This window comes from Triturus cristatus, chromosome 11 (assembly GCF_964204655.1).
Source record: "Triturus cristatus chromosome 11, aTriCri1.1, whole genome shotgun sequence".
Lineage (NCBI taxonomy): Eukaryota > Metazoa > Chordata > Amphibia > Caudata > Salamandridae > Triturus > Triturus cristatus.
Window position 1 is genome coordinate 1,003,708,938 of NC_140594.1, and position 19,066 is coordinate 1,003,728,003.

General features: G+C 40.9%; 1 protein-coding gene across 11 annotated transcripts in view; it reads left to right on the top strand.

Annotated features, from left to right (window-relative positions):
* Positions 1–19,066, top strand: part of MECOM (MDS1 and EVI1 complex locus) — a 128,663-nt gene that overhangs the window by 23,348 nt on the left and 86,249 nt on the right. The window lies entirely within an intron of this gene.

The window sequence follows — 19,066 nt, forward strand, 5'->3', positions numbered from 1 at the left end:
ACTGGAGAAATTTAGCTAATAAGAAAGATAGGAAAACCATGACCAAGCAAGAGAACGGGGATAAAATGCAAGAGAGTGATGTAGGAAGGGTATGGTAGTGAACGAAAAGGCACGAGGAGGCATCTGAACTAGGCAACCTTGACATTAGGCATTCAGTGGCACCAGTGCAGGATACTAAGGAAAACACTCGGCCTCCGCACATGTTCAACAGTGTTCACTCTACCTGCCAGGACATTACCCAAACAGAAAGAAGAATATTTTATTTCTTTGGGAGGACTCAAACTGTAGCTGCCAGAAGACAAGACCGAGGGATGGCGTGGGTATGTTGAGGTCTGTGTTGCCCACCCAGGGACTAATGAGTAATTCTGTGAATAAGTTGTAGTTGGCTGTCTTGTTTACTGTGACGATTTTATCAATCAAGAGCATGATCGAAATGCAGTTAGTTTTCATTTTAACACCTACTATGTTTGTGGACGTGTGCATTGCAGAAAGCAAAGGATCATCTAAACCGGCAAATCAAAATGATTTTTATGCACTTGTCCCATTTCATTTTTTTTACAATCTAAATGACCAATGGACACCGCTCTCCAGTAAGTTATTTTAACAAAATTATGCAATCCCACCTTAACAAAATTTATTGAGAAATAGAGGGGGTTCCACCCACTCTTCCTCACTGACAGTATAAAAACAAGCAACACCCTCTTAAAGCAAACGACCTCCGCTCCACGACATTGTGTGCCCAATTAGAAGTTTCTTTGTGGGCATCATCTCAACACACCTGCATCTTTGGCCCATGCACAGTGACTCGGGATGAAAACTGAGGGCTGCATCTGCTGTATCCTTGCAGTGGCTCCTCTGTCCACCACTGCAAGGATGAGCATAGGGTAAAAGAAAAAAATAGCAAGAATTGATCATTGCATAACTTGTGATTGTTCTTGAGACAAATTAATTCGCAAGATGCTTCCCAAGACATACAATGTGTTGGTATGGACCCTTACTTTTCCATGTTCCTTGATGTATTAAACTTGGGAGACCACTGTTTTTGACTTGTTAGGAAAATTACCAATTTTCAAGCCCAGGTTTATAAGGATCTCAAAGTATTTTTTATTTTTTTTGCAGTTGTCAGGCCCATCATTCCCTCTTGTTTCAAGCAGGTGAATACCCCAATGCTGCTGTGATGTACACAGACGCAGATTTTGAACTTAATGGGCGTGACTCATTATTTCGGGAGTACAGTGTGACATCAGCACTGATAGAACGATAACTAGTGCTTTATGCATGGGTAAAGATCTTGAAATTCACAAAGCCGCAGCATTACACGTTCAGAGGTGCATAGCTTAGCTTAAGCGTGGATGCGCAATAGCAGACAGTCCTAGGGGAATGGCCAAGGAGTGTCTATGACATGCAATGCAAATTTGATGAACCCATGTCCAAGTAGTTACTTTGAGGGTGATCTCAAAATTGCAACCTACTATTGATTGCCTCTAAAAGGGCACCTCCTTGATACACAGGTGCGTAAGGCTTAAGATGAGAAGTAAAAATAAATGTGCAGGTTTTACAGGACATGTGTAAGGGTGTCCTTTCCCTGAATAGCATTCCCTTAGGAGAAAACATTGGGGAACAACTAATTTGTCAATGAGTAGCTTTCCTAAAGCGGGATGTATGCTATTCGATTACGGGTATTTTCTGAGCACACGATCGCCTAAGCTTCTCGGTGCTAGTTGAGGGGAACCCAACAACAGAAAGCAGCTAGTTATTTAAAATGTATTGAGATGTGCACACTGCATACATCTCGAGTTGGGAGAGGTACTGTACAAATATTCAAAAGGTTTGCAAGACCACCACTTGCCCTTTTACAGCAGACAAACCTACCCATATTCCCACTCTTGATTTTGCAGTCACCACTGTGGAAACAACTCTACTATAATACATTTCCCAGTAGAAAAGTGTGAAGTTGAGATGGTTCATAGGCTCTCATTTGGGTTTGTTTTATAATAGTTGTATACTGTCATAGAATCCGGTTACACTGGATATGACAAACTCTGTTTGCCAGCGGTGACTTTTCGGATTATTGATGCCTGTCATGCTTGTTGTAGTGCATATTATCAAACTCAATAGTGATGGTTGAAAAATAGGGGTGTAGTTGTGGTTTGAGTATCTGTAAATCCTAAGTTTGAACATGGCACATCTTGGATGTTATCTCTACCTCTTGCATAGTCTTTTCTAGTGTGCCTCATCAGTCATTTGTGTGATATGTGCAGTTTCTTTTAACCTTTGGTGTCCACATCACAAGATCTGTGAAGTTGTAGTATCCACTCAGTAGTATTGATGGCTGAGGCTGCGGGTGCTCTTTGCTGACCGTGAGTCTGGGTACTGATCTGGCAACACAAAGTTGGGCCTCCAAAGTCAATTTTACTCACTGTGGTAGCTTTGTTGTACACCTGGGGCCTAGTTCATAGTCAATGGTGGGAATGTTGATCCTTGGTACTATATAGCACAGTCCTGGCAAGAAGGAAGAGTTCCCATTTAAGGATGCTTCTTGAACAGAGCAGTCTCTCTAGTAAACACCATAAAATAGTAGAACACTTACAAAGATTGATATTTCTTGCATTAATCATTACACACAATTACTACCCCAAAAAAATGTTGTCCGTGTTAATTCACTCATTCATTTTTTGCTAAAGTTGTTAGAAATTCCTACAAGCATGTTTGACTGAGCGATTTGTTTAAATATTCCCTTCCCCTGTTTGTGTGTGTTTTTTGATAACGTTTAGCTTTTAAAATGTTTCTACTTCTGGAGATGATGTGGTGTTAATTTTTGTTAGATTAATATATTGTTTTATCTACCTTGCACACGTGTATTAAAAATGTTTTTAAAAAAAGGTAAAAATACCAGCAGTCCATGTATTTCTTTTGAATGAACGTGATGGCAATGTGAGATTACAAAATGTGTTCTATGGAACAGGTTTCTATTTCCTGAAATTTGAAAACAGCTTTCTCATTTAAAAAAAGAGCTGGGGCTAAAAGTTCAGGTTTAATCAGAAGCTGGCTGTTCTTTGACTTGGCAATGTCTTTAATTTCATTTATCTGCCACATTGGCTTTACACTTTTGCCATTGTCTGCAAAGTATCTAACAATACTGAAAGTCAGCCTATTTGTGTTTGTTTTTGCATTTAAACTGTATTTTACCTACTACAGACTTCAGTGTATTTTGTTTAAGTCTGGCTTCATAGCGCAGCTGTCTGCTAACGTATTTCTAATATTTTACCATATACATAGAGGGCTTGGTACCCACCCTAAAAGAACACCACTTTCACACTATATTCCATTTTCCGTTGTGATGTATCCTTTCCCCCTTTTCATTGCAACACACACAGGACTAGTTTTTATCTAAAACTCACACTTATTCATTGCACGTTCGATTTGTTTATTCATAGGTGCATTGTAAAAACATTTTTATTGTGGTCTCCATGACTGGGCTCAAGCGCTTGCACACATTACAACATTGAAGACAGACTTATTGGTTTTGTTAATGCTTGTTTATTTTGTGAAGACATTTGCAGTATGACTGAAAGATCATGGCAGTGAGTGGAACAGATGGGCAGGGATCCTTGCTGGACGGCATTCAAAATTGGCTGGCAACAGAAGTCTTCAGTTTCTGTAGGGAGTGTAGATCCAGGTGCAGACCATTGGCAGAATGTCCTATGCCTCGCGTGTAACACAGCTTTTGAATTCCACCTGTAGATTAAACTCTGAAGTGATCGCTTTCCCCGGAAGTCTGATGAATTCCCACTGCCACCCAACTGCTGAACAGCCTGCCCTCAAGATTTACATTGTTCCACTGGGTCTGTGAAAGCCTATCGCTTTATTTCTAGAACCTATTTCTGAACTTGACTTTCATCACAAACAGTATGTCATGCAATGCTACCAGACCTTTGTGTGTGTGTGTGTGTGTGTGTGTGTGTGTGTGTGTGTGTGTGTGTGTATATATATATATATATGTATATATATATATATATATATATATATATATATATATTCACTGAAAAATCCATAGGTTTCACACGTTCTAGTTAGCTGGACATTTCACTCGTAAAAAAAACCATGAAATTCCCCCGTTATAGTTAGTTCAGCTAACTATAACTCACGCGACCGCAATCCACTGCTGATGATGTCACATATTACATCACTGTATTCACTAAGATACTGTTAATAAGTCAGTTATACAATTAATTTTACAAAAAACATCCATTTAGACACTTATTTACCCATTTATTCTTCCATTAACTTTTAGATATACATATTTAAAAAATATTTATTTTTCAGAAAGACACGTATTCACTGGATGATGTCATGAGTGATGTAATATGTGACGTCATCAGCAGTGGATTGCGGTCGCGCGAGTTATAGTTAGCTGAACTAACTATAACGGGGGAATTTCAATGGTTTTTTACGAGTGAAATGTCCAGCTGACTATAACATGTGTGAAACCTATGGTTTTTTCAGTGAATATATATTTATATCTCTATATCCCTAGTTCAACATGTAGGTTCCTTCTGGAGTAGGGTTATTTGGATCCAAGTTATTTTAAATTCTACGTAGCTGATTAGAGTGACTCCCCATAACAAGGTGCAAGTCTTCCACCATTGAAAGAAATGTGCTGCTTACAGCCCAGATGTCTGTTGAAGGGAGAGCCCTTTTGAAGAAAAGAAAAAAAAGCCTCTGGTATTCATGTGCCAATGGGTATTCGTGACACCCGATTCATATAATGCAGATCGACACAAAATAATGCTAAGTTATGTCGTCTGGCAAAAGTGAGCCTGTAAAATCTTTATTGGGTCAAAAAAGGACCATAAATGCATAGAATAAAACATTAATATCACTCACTAATAAAACAAACTTTCATTATTAGTGTATCTTAAAAAGACGCAATGACGTAACGACAAACATGAAGGTGTGCTCGCTTAATGAAGACAGCTTAGTGAATTGTAGTAAATCAACCACCCCATTATTACCCGTAAAAGGCAGCCCACAATTTTGGGCCCATCAAATTAGAAGACCATATGAAAGGGGTACATCAATACAAACAGGCAGTCTACACGCTTTAGTTAATAATACGGCGAAATTAAAAAAGGGAGCGATTCAACTAGACCAGATGTGAGATTAGCCTAATTGTGAAGGATATTTACTTCATCTTAGAGCAGAAGAAATAGGATTTATAACTGAGGAACATATTGACGGTGAGTCTAAACACTGTAAGAGGTACAACCATTCTTGGTGTGTATTAAAATTCATGTGACATAGGAGAGGGTGCATAAAGCACAATCTCAAAGTGCTATACAGGGTGCAAAAAAGCAAAAGTGCGGTGTAGAGTGGGGAGAGATCGCAGAGGCAACAAGGGAGTGCGGCAAACCAGGGGCTTATCGGAGGGAATGCCACTAAAAAGTGGACCCTGCTTAATCTTAGACGTGTTAGATGGAATCTATGCTCAAGATTCACTATCCAAGATAAGTACGATTCCATCCCTGTGTTAGGTGAAATTGGCACATACCGGAGAATCAAGACCATATCAAGAGACTTTGCTATTCTGGCATTTTCACCCGTCTGCAGAACACTTTTGCTGTACCACTTCCTTGGAATGGGGGGCAATACAGCCTGTGGAGTCCAAAAGATCCTAAAAAGTATTCTAAACATATGCTAGCCAGGGGATAGTGGCCATGTTGCTTAAACTAAGGCAATCCTCTAAAACCTTACGGGAAAAGCTGGTCTCGGGTGTAGCCCACAGTTTCAGCCACAATGGTAGGGGAGCCATTTTCCCTTGATCCTCTAACCAAAAACATGTTCAAGGTGTGAAATGAAACTTGGCAGGATTTTAGAAATGGCCAGGAGCCTACACAAAAATGTGTTCTCTCCTACCTGCAAATTATCCAAACCGGCATACCCCCATAGTCCCACCCCATAAGTGCCAGTTGAGAGGCATTTACTCCTATAAAATCAAATCCTCTCCTATTTGGCTTGTGGTCTAGCTTTTATGCAAACCTACAAATCAGTTTGCAAGCCGCCACCATCTTCTGGATTCTCTGGGTAATTAGTCTGTCCCATTTCAGATTGGCATTGAACACAATACCCAAGTACCTGGCAAAAGTGAATTGTTACCGATTTTTAACTATACTAAATTTACCATCCTTTGAAGTGCGGAAAGCTGAGTTATCTTTCCAGGATTCAAAATATTGACACTCCTATGACAGCATGTTTAAGAAGCGAGTGTTCAACTAGCGGAGTAATCCTGCAGATGGGTGATTATAATGGTAAATATCAGAAGTTTCAGTGATGTTCTGAACACAGATACAATGAACAAATCAATCCTGGTACGGGAACACCTGAGAGGTGATATGGAGTTCCAGACCTGTAGCATCACAAATAGACGGTAAAGTACTTCCGATATCTTTATCTTTACTGTAAATTTAGATTAACCAATGTCTGTTTAAATACCCTGGTGGCTCCCAAGCCTCCTGGGGGCGCAAACCTTAATAGGACAGGTTGACCCATTGTGATTGGTGGACCATAGCTTTATCTACTTCAGCCTCTGCGGTCTGGGGCATGCTATCCTTGCTAAACAAGGATATGATGGCACATAATCTTTTGATTAATAGAAAATGGGAAGGGACGCGTCCTCTGGCAGCTTATATCAAAAGCAGCTAGATACAAATTCAAATTACATATCTAACTGGACATATGCATACCTCAAATCATTAAAACCAGATTGTCATATTCTAGAATTGTATTCTAAATAATTGCTTGTCATTCTATAGTGTTGCTATAAGGTTGTAAACTTTGTTCACTTCGACATTGATCGTTCAATTGACATTTGGGGAATCGCTAAACTGCAGCCACATTTGATGTACTTTATCTATTAACAAAGCACAACGATCTGGTAAAACATGAAAAGGCCAAAATACAGCTATTCCTACACATAGGTTTATCATTTGCACCGGCCCCCTTTGAAGACTGGTTTTGGGTAGCATCACGCAAAACCCACTCAAAACTAGAGCAGCTTCCATGAACTGTCTGGTGGATGTTGTCTGGAAGTCTTGAATTACTGCTGATCTGTATGGATGTCAATCCATAGAACTGTGTGACGTAGGTATGAGCGCGCTTCGAGTAGAAATGGGTGCTACTTCGTCCGCTGCTTCAGTAACTAATACTCAGCCTATGAAAATCATACCTTTTGCAGTCGGATGCAAAGCGATTCACAAAACAGTGAGCCTAGGTGGCTCCACGGACAGGGGTCTGCAAATCGCCGACGGCATTGTAGGCCATTGTAGGCCTAAAGCAGCGCTATCGCAGCCACGGGAATAAAGATGATCTGTGCTATCAAGATGCTATTATCTCCTCTTCGAAGTAAACCCAGTTAATAACATTTAAACATGTCAGCTGATTGCACCTGTGAGATAGTGCAAGAGACACGTTGGTGTGTTCTGTTTATTTGCTTGATGGGAAAAATTTAAATCACCCTGAAAAAATGTAAACTTGAGGCCAACCTTTCCATGGTATATCCCCTGAGCGACCTATTCAGGAATGGTAATCAGTGACGTGGCATAATTGTTGATGACATCATGAACCTGAAGAGTTACAACACCGAAGACAAACCATTTGCGCAACGTATGGATCGCGCATAGACCCATGGAAGCCTGATGGCATAAAATAATTTTAGTGATCACCACATTGGAATCTGAAACAACTTCAGCGGGATTGAGATAGCGTTGTGGTCTAGTTAGTGGCACCCTTGGGCAGAGCTCACAGTGCCATAAATTTGCTGTGATTTCACCCTATCCATCTCTCTCTCGCTTCAGAAAGTCAGTCTTATTCCAATGTTTCTAGTATAGATGCAGCAAGTGCCAACACAGCCCCTCAGATGTTTCTTCAATCTTCCTTTCTCTTTAATACCTTTTCTGTTTAATCTGATTTTTAAAATACATTTTTGGGGTCCTTTACTTCTATACTCCTTCATTAAAATTCTGTTCATTGTTCTTGCATGAATAGTCTGAAATGAACAAAAACGCAAAGCAAATTCGTTACTGTTGTTGGATCTGAACCCCGAACTGTTTCGCCAGAAGAACAGAGGAACTTCAGGTGTAACAAATTCTAAAAAAATAAATCTTTATAGCAAGAGTGGAATTAAAATAGATGGATCATTTAAGTTCAGTAAAGAAAAGTCAAACTTTGAACTCTGAAATCAAGGCTGACGCAGTCTAATGAGTGCAAGAAATAGAAATCCAGAGCTAAGAGGATGTCTTTATATGGAGGATGAATCCTTTAATTGGGAGATGTGATCGCAAGTTCAGTTTAACCTTGAATTAACCCCTTGACTCTTACCTTGTTTACTCTTGCCGGTTCAGGTTGGTAAACTAAGGATCATGATCACAAGTAGTCCATTTAGCCCTAATTTTTGGTGCTTATGTTCTTATTGTTTGTAAGTTCTTCTGACATTGAACATTTAGATAATTTTCTTAATTCGTATTCTATAAATTGTATTTTGACCTGGATTTTGCTCTCCCAATTACTTCAGATTAAAGAAATAAAAGAAAACGATGTTAAAAGATTAAATTTTCACTTCCGAAAAAGGACCCTCCCTGTAAATCCTGTGGCTACACAAGGATGGTAGGAGACAGGAATCTGTTGATTCAATATTTTCTTTGTTACTGTGTTTACTTAAACAAATTGAAACTGTTGCAGGATGAGGGCATGGTTCACATGGTTCATACTCCACAGAGGGGACGGCAGGATTGATCCATCAATTTTCCGTCCAAGCTCAAGTGCTTTGTCGGAAATACAAAAAAATGTTTTGCACAATTACTTAAAATCATTGCAATTCTTACAAAAGCATGTTAAAAACAATTTCCGCTCTCTGTTAAAGTTTGTGTCTGGCATGGCTAAAATTCATAGCAATCATCTACAGGTAAAACTGATTTTATTTTCAGAATGAATTTTACAAAACGGGTGGCCATCTGAGCAGAGTCGCCCTTCATGCACTCCTCTAGGGCCTCTTGGCATGTCTGCACATTGAGGACGCGCCAAATTGGACGCTGCCAAAACATTTGCAAGGGGCGCGGGGGTCTTACAAATGCATAAAATGTGGATTAAAGTTTCTTCCCCATTGCCGCAGAAACAGCATTGTAAGGGCATATCTTCCTTATGCCTCTGGCCATACTTCTATGCTATCAGGGGGATTAGGCCAAAATGAAGTCACATTAAGTGGTGTTTCACTAATGGCTTCATGGGGATGATAAATAGTATGGTAGGGTTTTACGATAGTGGAGTTTTGACGCCCAGCTACCATGGGAGAGGTTTTTCAAGGCAAGAGCATCACGTTCCGCTGACAAGATCTTTGCTTGTTTGGTCAACGCTTTTGCGGCCACGCCTATGGGTAGCAAATGCTTGGTCGGAAAGGACTGAAAGAGATAGAAGAGGGAGTCCTTAATGCAGAGCGTAGTAAAAGTATTTTTAGGAAACAGTTTACTTGTGGAGACTTATTGTAATATTATTGAACACGGGCACTGAGCGGCGGAAAGAGAGGGTGCTAATTGAAGCAGATAGACTGCACACATGTCAGTGAAAATCTTGAGTGTTCTGTGTTACATTTGAATGTACCGCCAAGATATGTTACACCTGTTTCCATCGCTGACCTGCCTCCGCCCCAAAGAATACAGTTACTTGACCGTGTACATTTCATAAGCAAATATGCAACTGGCTCACATCCAATCTGTAGAGTCGGCGCGATCTACCGCGTAAATATTTTTCATGTATACTCCATAATGGCAAAGACTGGATGGAACCCACCCAGTGCATTTACTAGTCATGGTGAGGTGGGGGAGGTCTGTATTGTACACACGGTGGATAAGTATGTGCAGGAAAGAACATGTTTAATCTGTGTTTTTGGCCAATGCTTGAAGGAGCAACCATCTGGTCTATATCCTTTAGGTTACGTGAAAGACTTCTTAATATATATCCTATTCTTGCAGGCAGTGTAGATTATTTAGAGACTCACTCTACTGTGTGTGGCGAATGTGTATTAAGTCGCACTGAATAAAGTACCAATATGGGAGTGGGAGGGATATAGGTAGTTCGTGAATGTTGATGTGTGGTAGTTCTCGCTTCACCGAATCGTGTTCATCAGTGCTGTCCCCTTTCCTCTCCATCCCCAATAGTGTTCGTGATATTTCACCCAACAACTTGCTTGCATTAGAAAGCAAATGTAATAGATTGTCTTGCCTTCCAGTAGCTTTTTCTTGGTCCAATTGAAAGGGTAAGTCTCTGATGCATAGGTGGATTGACAACAAACTTTAGGTCTGATGACTGACCGCAACATTACTCCTTGATCGCACTGTGCAATGTTCTGATGTGTAATACACATTTTGAGTCGAGTACTGCGCAGCTTCCTTGGTCTGCCTGCAGTCTTGGTGGTGTTATGGACCTAAGAAAATTACTTCCTTTTTTTTGCGGATTGTTATGTGGAGGTTACCTGTTGTACACTAAAGTGTCGTAACTCAAAATATAAAACATCACTGAGCCAAAAAAACACGTCTATAGGCATTTATTGTTATTTAATTTCTCTAGTCTATTAGATGTACTTTTCTTTCAGAGTTCTCTATGGAGGGCAGTGTTTCGGCCATTTTATTCCGAGCCTAAATATGTTTGAGTGTTGGTGTGAAACCTGAGGTTTTCTTTATCTTTTCCAAGAATCGTGAAGGTACTGTAGAGAATTATGTTGCTGCCTAACACCGCTGCAAAGCATTTGTGTCTGTATGCATGCGTTCATATATATTCACTGAAATAAAAAAGGTTAACTTACGGTTAGCTTTGGCTTTAACATCTTAAAGTATGTTTTTTAAAAAGAAAGTAAAACAAAGTTGCATTTTTGATTATGAAATTAACTGGAAAAACACTGAAATGTGCAAGTTATGGTTACCGCCTCAATTATTAACTCTCACAACAGTCGTGCAAACCATAATTCTGACACCAAATGCAATGTTCGTGACTTTCCGTTTGATGAGACCGCTGGATTTAAGATGAGATTACTTATCACACTACCCTTACCCGCGATTTAAAACAACTATGAATGTAATATTTATTGATTCTAGTATGTTAAGTTATGCTTTTAGGTGTTGTTACTTATTGGTATAAATGTTGTGAAGTCCTAAGCATTACATTTTGTGAGCGCCGTTCAAGAGGTGCTTGGCGATGGTGGGAACGTCACCAGATAGCTACAGATTTTTGCAGTGATGACAATGAACATTGTTGATCCACTGGTCAATCAAACATGCATTGGTACCAGAAGATATATTAAGAATACATTGGTATGCAAAGCTATCCTGGACAGTGTTTACTCCCACACACACTAGGTATTTCATGATGTATCCTCCCGAGACAACTGACTCTGCAATTACCTTGATAGGTATGTGACCCATTTCTTCACAGTGGAGCAACTGAGACTCTATTCTCCCCTCCGCAATTAGTTCAGCGACTGCCCCATTAAAGATATACATCTAGTCAGGCACAGCACAGTTCATGGACAATCAGCATTGCAAGTAATTCTGTGATTATCAAGTTTTCACTCTTGCTTAAGTTCATTGAAAGGAATTATCCTGAGCTTCAAACCAGATGACTGAAGATCCCCCATTAGCGCAGAACAAACCCTTGGCCCTGATGAAGACTCAAAATAATCACATTAGAGAGAAACCACTGCCGCTTATTTAAATATGCAACCAGTGTGTAGGCGCGTTTCCTGCTGCCCCCATTAATGTTATGCTTAATCTGTAATTATTACCAAAGTAATGGCGGGTGGGTTTGGGTTACATGGACCTCACCAATGAAAATGAGTCCTTTCCACCTGCGGTAGTGGTAGGAGGGCCTAGCAGAAGTAGTAGCTTGTCTCTAGCAAGAGTCCAGTCTGCACCATCTACCTCTGCATTTCCCTGATGGAGGGTACTGTCTCCTGAAATATGGCCCTCTAGAATGTTGTAAATTTATCGAGAGTTGCTCTGTGCCTAAGCGATCGATGGGTTCTGTGTAGATATATATTCAGTTTCACCAACCTTGCTGAACTCTTGACGGGTGTCCTCAATCATGAGGGTGGCCTCACGTATAATATCCAAAAGTACAGTAGCCACTCACTGGGTTCTTGGTATCTCCAAAGATTTATTTAAAGCAAATGGACACGTTTCGGCTGTACTGCCTTTCTCAATATTTGCATAATACACAGTGCACGAAGCAGGCTGAATTTAAGGGCTTTCATCTGTCCTCATTGGAGTGCTCTACACTGTGAAGGCGCAGTCCTCTTTTGATGTTAATGAGCGCTCCAATGAGGACAGATGAAAGCCCTGAAATTCAGCCTGCTTCGTGCACTGTGCAAATATTGAGAAAGGCAGTCCAGCCGAAACGTGTCTATTTGCTTTAAATAAATCTTTGAAGATACCAAGAATCCAGTGAGTGCCTACTGTGCTCTTAGAGATATGTGTGTGTGTGTGTGTGTATGAACGTATGTATGTATATATATATATATATGTATGTATGTGTGTGTATATATGTGTGAAATCAATTGAAGTCTTTATTCGTTCTATGTACAGACAGATCATAAAGCACAAATTCATTAGTTGAATTACAATGAAACTCATTGGCTAGAAAGACATAAAACAATTATAAGAACCTTATTAAACCTTTTAAAATCATTATTAAAACCAAAATCGTCTGTACAATTTGATTTGTAAAAATTAAGATACATAATTCATGATAGCAAGCCCCTGGCCCTTCTATTCCTCCAAAGCTACAAAAGAACAGGCATGGGGGTCCGAGAGAGCTTTCAGAAAATGCAGTGCCACTCTGCATTGCAAAAAGTTTTTTCGCCTTAAAATTGGAAGGAGGAACCTTTTCCTTTCATTAAGATAAAACTTACAGAAAAGAACCAAATGTAGACCAGACTGTGGTGAACAGTTATCAAAATCTCCGTAGCCTGCGATGAATCGGTTATCTGTGTTATTGATACTTCGCGGCCTTTCAGATCTTAAGTTGTCAGGCGCTATATAAATGTAACTAGTTGGTGGCACACGTTTCTTTTAAGTTTCCCCGGCAGGTGCTCCAAGGGCGCTCTGGGACAGGCGTTAAGTGTAGGAGGTGTAGCGCGTCTTTCTGTCACTTTCCGAGAAACCATCGCAAAGTTCTAATAAGTCACAATTTGAGCGTCAACATGCTCCTAGAAAGGAAGCCGGAACGTGAAACCTCCGCGGGCTGCCAAGGAGCGCCGGTTCCAAGTGTCGAGCAGAGGCCCATTGTTTCAACGGGGGAAGTGAGAAAGCGGCGTCAAACGCGCAGCAGGAGTGCCAATGAGCGAATGGGAAGTGATGCGCTGCTTCAGTTCCGCGCAGCGACAGTTAGCAGCGAGGTTCAAAGAGGGGCCCATAAAAGGGAGGGCGGGAAAGTAAAGAGACACGCGGGCCCAAGTCTAACACGTCTTGGAGAACACATATCAAGTTAGCATTAAAGCTCTACAGAGTGAAATCATAAAGGGAGGGAGGGGCCAAGGGCTGTGTACCTGCGCGCACGTCATCACTCGGCAAACAGCGCGAAGCCTCTGGGAGAACTCGGTGTCTTTCAGGAGACAATGCAGGGATGAGCTCAGTTTGTCTAGCAAGAACACCGCTTCCCCTGTGCCCGCCGCTGCATAATGGCCAGTTTATGAACGGCAGGCAGTGAAATGATTGTTTTTAAAACAAGCCATAAACTGACTTGAAAGAGGGGGAGGTAGAGTACGCCCCAGAAGAATGCCCATTAAAGTTATTTATAGGTATTTGGATCTCGGTTGTGGGGGTTTGAATTCGTGCTGTGATAAAAACTTGTACTTTGAGGACATCTGCTGGAAGATGGGAGTATTGCACTCTTGGGAAAGGATAGTCTTTCAGGACTCGTAGCCAATGGACGGACGCCTGTGACATCCCAAAATTGGTCACTTACTGTCTTGCGTTAAATAATTTGTGTAATGGGAGTGGCTTAGCTATGAAAGGTGCAGCAGGCGCAGCGTCACCGAGGCCCAGAGGCCTGTAGGGGCGCGCCGGATTCTAATTATTGGTGCATTTTACTGTCCAACCAGCAGTTCATGAGGCCCTTTCCATGCTTGCACCGGGGCCAGTAGTATTTTCGCTACGACCCGAGTACGGGGTTAGACAAAACAAAAAGTGCATTGGCAAATTTGATTAACTCAAACAAAGTAGTTTACTTTCATTGGTTTTACTTTTGAAAAAATGACGTGTGGGGTTTTCCAAATCCTGTTACATGCACCCCTTTACGCGTAATCAGTGGCAGTTTCCATTTTATACAGTGCTTTAAATGGAAAAATAGAAGTGCAGGTACTCTGTTCCAGAGTACCTGCTTGTTTCTGAAAAGTGCAGGTACTCTCTAATTTAAAGTATTGCAATTTTCTTGAGAAGTGGCAGTACTCTCCCTCTCAAAATAAAAAAGTGCCGGTACTCCGTACCGGACAGTACCGGCCCATTTAAAGCACTGATTTTATATAGTACTTTTTTTTCAACAACAATATAGATCTAGTTATATGTAGTAGTACTTCTCTTTGGGTGACCAATCTTTGGAGTGTACCTGATTTCTGTTCAGACCTTTAGCATGTGGTAGTTCTCATAAGCTTGCGAGAGGTTGGCTCCTGCCAAGTAGAAATCCCACTTTATAATTACTGTGTTTCTTCTGCAAACAGCGGCTGGTGGTTTTACCCGTTATTTTATTGCTGCACCTGCCACGGTTTGGTATTCTTAACTAAAGTGTTTTTTATGTGCCCGGTTGGCAGTAGCATACCTCAGGGCTTCGAAACACTGCTTCATTATTGGCATCAGAATCAGATCCTATGCTAAAACTATTAATAGTGCTTTCCTTTAAGTGACGTGCTTAATTATGCTGTGATGGCGTTGAGTTCGTTTTAGTTATGCGGCAGTACTTTTTGAGCCCACTCTTTCGTCTTGATTTTTTTAAAAAAAATCAATACGACATAAAACAAATCTCAACAGCTTTAAAAAGTGAATTAAAAACAGAAGAGCTTTCTATGCGGAATACTTGTGCTGTAAAAGTTTGATCGTTACACTTTGCTTTTGTCGTGCCAGACATTAGTGTTGACGGGGCCGGTAGACTAAATCGTCAGTGCAGGGCGAAATTATGCTGCAGGGTTAACAAAATTACACAGCAAGAATATGCATGTTATGCGGCATAATGTGGCACAATCTAAGGAAGTATAATTTTTCGGTTTTCCCATCTTAACACACATTTACATTGCTTGGGCCAAAGTTTCACCAGATCAGTACCTACTAAATACAGCAACCCTCCTCTACTGAAAGCTGAACGTGTTAACATTTTGCAAAGGGCTTGCCACTGAACAGACCCACGTGGCAGTTTGTTTTAGCTATGTTATATCAATTTAAAGTTGAAACATTTTTTTTTTTTGTGGTTGATATGACGATTGTGCAGCAGATGGTTTATGTGGCAAGCGTGGTATTCCTAGTCTGCTGCTTAAAAGACAATGGTGGTCGAATTGCTTAAGTCCAGTGGTCCTGATTATAATTCTGTACCTCCACACCCAAGGCCAGCTCCCCTACATCTTCCCTTTCTGAAAGAGGCGGAAAGAATGCCATAGAGCGGTGGCACAACACATCTGATGCCCCAGGGCACAAGTCCTATAAAAAGAAGTTGGAGGACTAACCAAGTTAGGCAGTCAGCAAGTGACGTCATGACAGGTGTCATCACAGCGCACGACGTCTAGCCGCGTGACATTGTACGTGACCTCACCGGAAGTGACACCACAAGATGTGACATCAGATCGCAAGACCTCACACATATTTTCATCACATCACATGAGTACATTTTAAGCGCATTATGAGATTTAACAAGTGAGATTTGGTGTTAGGGTTGTGTCAAATAAGTGACGCAATCCTGACTGGAAATCTGGGCCTCAACATATATATATATATTTTTTTTTTACAAACCCTTGCACATAGAAACTGGCAACAAGAAGAAGCCTGGTATTAGATCTCTTCTGCTTAATTGGTTGCAAAGTCTGCATTTTAAAATATTTTGTGGGGTTAAGGCATCTGTTGCAGAGGTGCCCAGTAAATGAAAATGGTGAGATTAAACATATTTGTTGGAGAGATTTGTGTTTTGTGTGGTCCCAGATATGAATAAAAGTAGTACAGAAGATTAAGGTGTGTCCTGTAAAGCACATCATGTAATGCGCAGATGACATTCTTTATTTTATGTAACATTTTTTATTTTCTGTAGATAGGTAAATGGGTTACTGCTTTGAACACAGTGATCCTTTTGTTACTTGCAAGTCATAAATTGTAATCCTAATATAGCACAGTGAGAAATGAAGGACATGAGACTCCTACACCATGTAACGCATCTTGTACATTAATAGGCACACGTCCATGAGTTATTGTCAATGGACAATATGTATGTTATGTAAAGCGCTTTAACACCCTGCACTGGGATGAGTAGCGCTAAAAAATAAATAAAAGAAGGTTATTTAAATTGTTATTTGTGTAAATTCTGGGACAGACCCACACATGTGGCATTCTCACAGTGCATGGACTTGTGTACAGTGACTGAACAAAGTAAAAAGGGACACCACTTGCCTCTCTGAAGTACCTGTGAAGAGAGAACAAGCGGTGCGCTTTTGTTTTCCCTCTGTTGCATTTTAGTGTGAGTCCACGCTGCCTCCAGTCGGGATACACGATCAAAAGGGAGCCTGATGGCCCCTTCACCTCAGCTGGGAAAAAAGCGTGATCGTCGCCTGCACGTTGCTGCTGGGAATGGAAAGCAGACTAAATGTGCAGGCGCTGCTGAACATGCCCCGGTGTCTCAAAATGACACCGGGACAAGTTCAGCATATTTGTGTGGCCAAACTTCTTGGCAGGGTGGACAGCGTCCTCCCTGTGAAAATAGTGGGTGGATGCCGTGTACTCATGCCCTGTGATTCCCTCACTCTGGGATTTCCTCTTACTTCATACATACTCCCAACATTACCACATGATTCTCCAAAGATCACTGAATGTGTCTGTGCGTCTTCACCTACAGCCTCTGAAAGGTAGAGTTTCTGCCCCAAGAGCACCCAAGAGTAGAAGTACCCTCTGGAGACACAAACCACTTTACAAAAGTTAAGCCCAAAAATAAAAGTTCCTAATTCTGAATATCTTCTTTGATTGTTTTGCTGATGCCCACTGATCATCAAGGTTTTGATGCAACAGCCAGGTGCCACCGACTAATATTCGAAATTGATTACTTTATGAGGCGGCCACGGCGATCTTATTTGTGATATCAGATAAACTGGGTGGGGTTGTTTCCCCAAAAGTGCTGTAAGGTTTTAATGGTGGCGCACAAAGCTCTGGGTGCCAAACTATTTGAAGGAAAGTGTCAAACCGTGCGCAGCTGGTACCATTTTCTGTGTTATGATTAAATGTCCATTTTTCAGGAAAACCACCAACAGATTTTACCCTTATTGACTGATTTTTCAGATTGGATAGGTTGTTTGACTCTCGGGCATCTCCGCTATTAACTTGCTACAAAATAGTACCACTTTTTAGGTCTGAACTTTGAGGCAGACTATTGTGTTTGGTGTTTTTTTTTAACTTTATACTTAATGTACAAGCTGAGAGGGGCTTTTGGTCAGTGAGCTTCATCCATTGGTCTGTTAAACTGTCAATCACATTTTGTTTCTGCCTGCTTGCTGCATACTGAATAGGGCAATGGATCCACCCACTTTACCCACTGGCTCCCTGAACTTTCAGTGACTGCAAAGCCTGTGCACATTCTTTACATGTGCTTAAAAAATAGTTCCATTCTCTTCAATGGCAAAGCTAGTTCTAAGTGTGCATTATCTTACTTATTTTTTATGTTAACTTTAAAAGTTGGCTATTTATTTTGCCAGCACTTGGGTGCCCAGTTAGATGATGCTGTTTATATTTCCTGTTTCATTTTTAAAGTTTCTTTACCAAAGTGTTGAAATTACACTGTGAAATTATATCTGCTTGCAATTTGAGTGCCTCGTTTGGTGGTGATATGTTCTTGTCTCATTGGTAAATACCACCACCACCACTACCACTAATAACTCCAAAATGCATGTTAAAGCTGAAAGGTTTGTTATTTAGAAAACACGAATAAAGTAGCCACCTCAGTCAATGCTCTTTAATTTGTGAATGTTATTATAACCAGAAGGCAGGTATGCTTGGGTGGCTCCATTTTGTTTTTCATTTTTGTGCCCAATACTTGGATTAAAAAAAACAAACAAGTGAGAACTAGACCGATCGACATTGACAATGCTTGCTTAAAGAGTGGCTCCTGTCCTACATGTGTGTACAGTGTCACTGACAAGAATGTCTTTAAAAATAACGCAAGGGATTTTGAGTCATTGATGTGTTCCGTACACATTTGATGGGGAGTTTCTGTGCATTGGTTAGGTCTTCTTATGGGTCCCTGTGGGGTTGTGTCCTGATTGCAGCTCGAGCGTGTTCTGTGCAATTTTGGTATCTGTTAAAAGGTTTGGGCTGTGACCACTGGGGATCCAGTGTGCCCCAGATGGGGTTCACCTCCGGGGCTAATCCTGTTTCAAGTACGAAGTCCTTGTTTTTTTTTTTTGGGGGGGGGGGGATATATATATATATATGTATATATATATATATATATATATGTAGTGTTCCTCTACCTGCATGATTTTCGCCATGTAAATTTGCCCCGAATTGTGCAGGCAGATGGCACAAATTCAAGCAAATCCAGAACTATTCCCCCCCCTCCGCATTCTGATGTCTGAAACTCTAAATAATGCGGTAATTGTGCACCCAGCAATTACCACATGCGTCTGATGGTGGATGTGCAGATAGCACCCCAAATTAACTCTAGAGTTGTTATGGCCAAGGGAATGAGGGTTCCCAGTACATGGGTGAAGGAGTTCTATGAAGATGACAAGAAGTGCACCACTGATGGCTTTTGATGGTTTCTGACGTGGGATATCTGACTAGTGCTT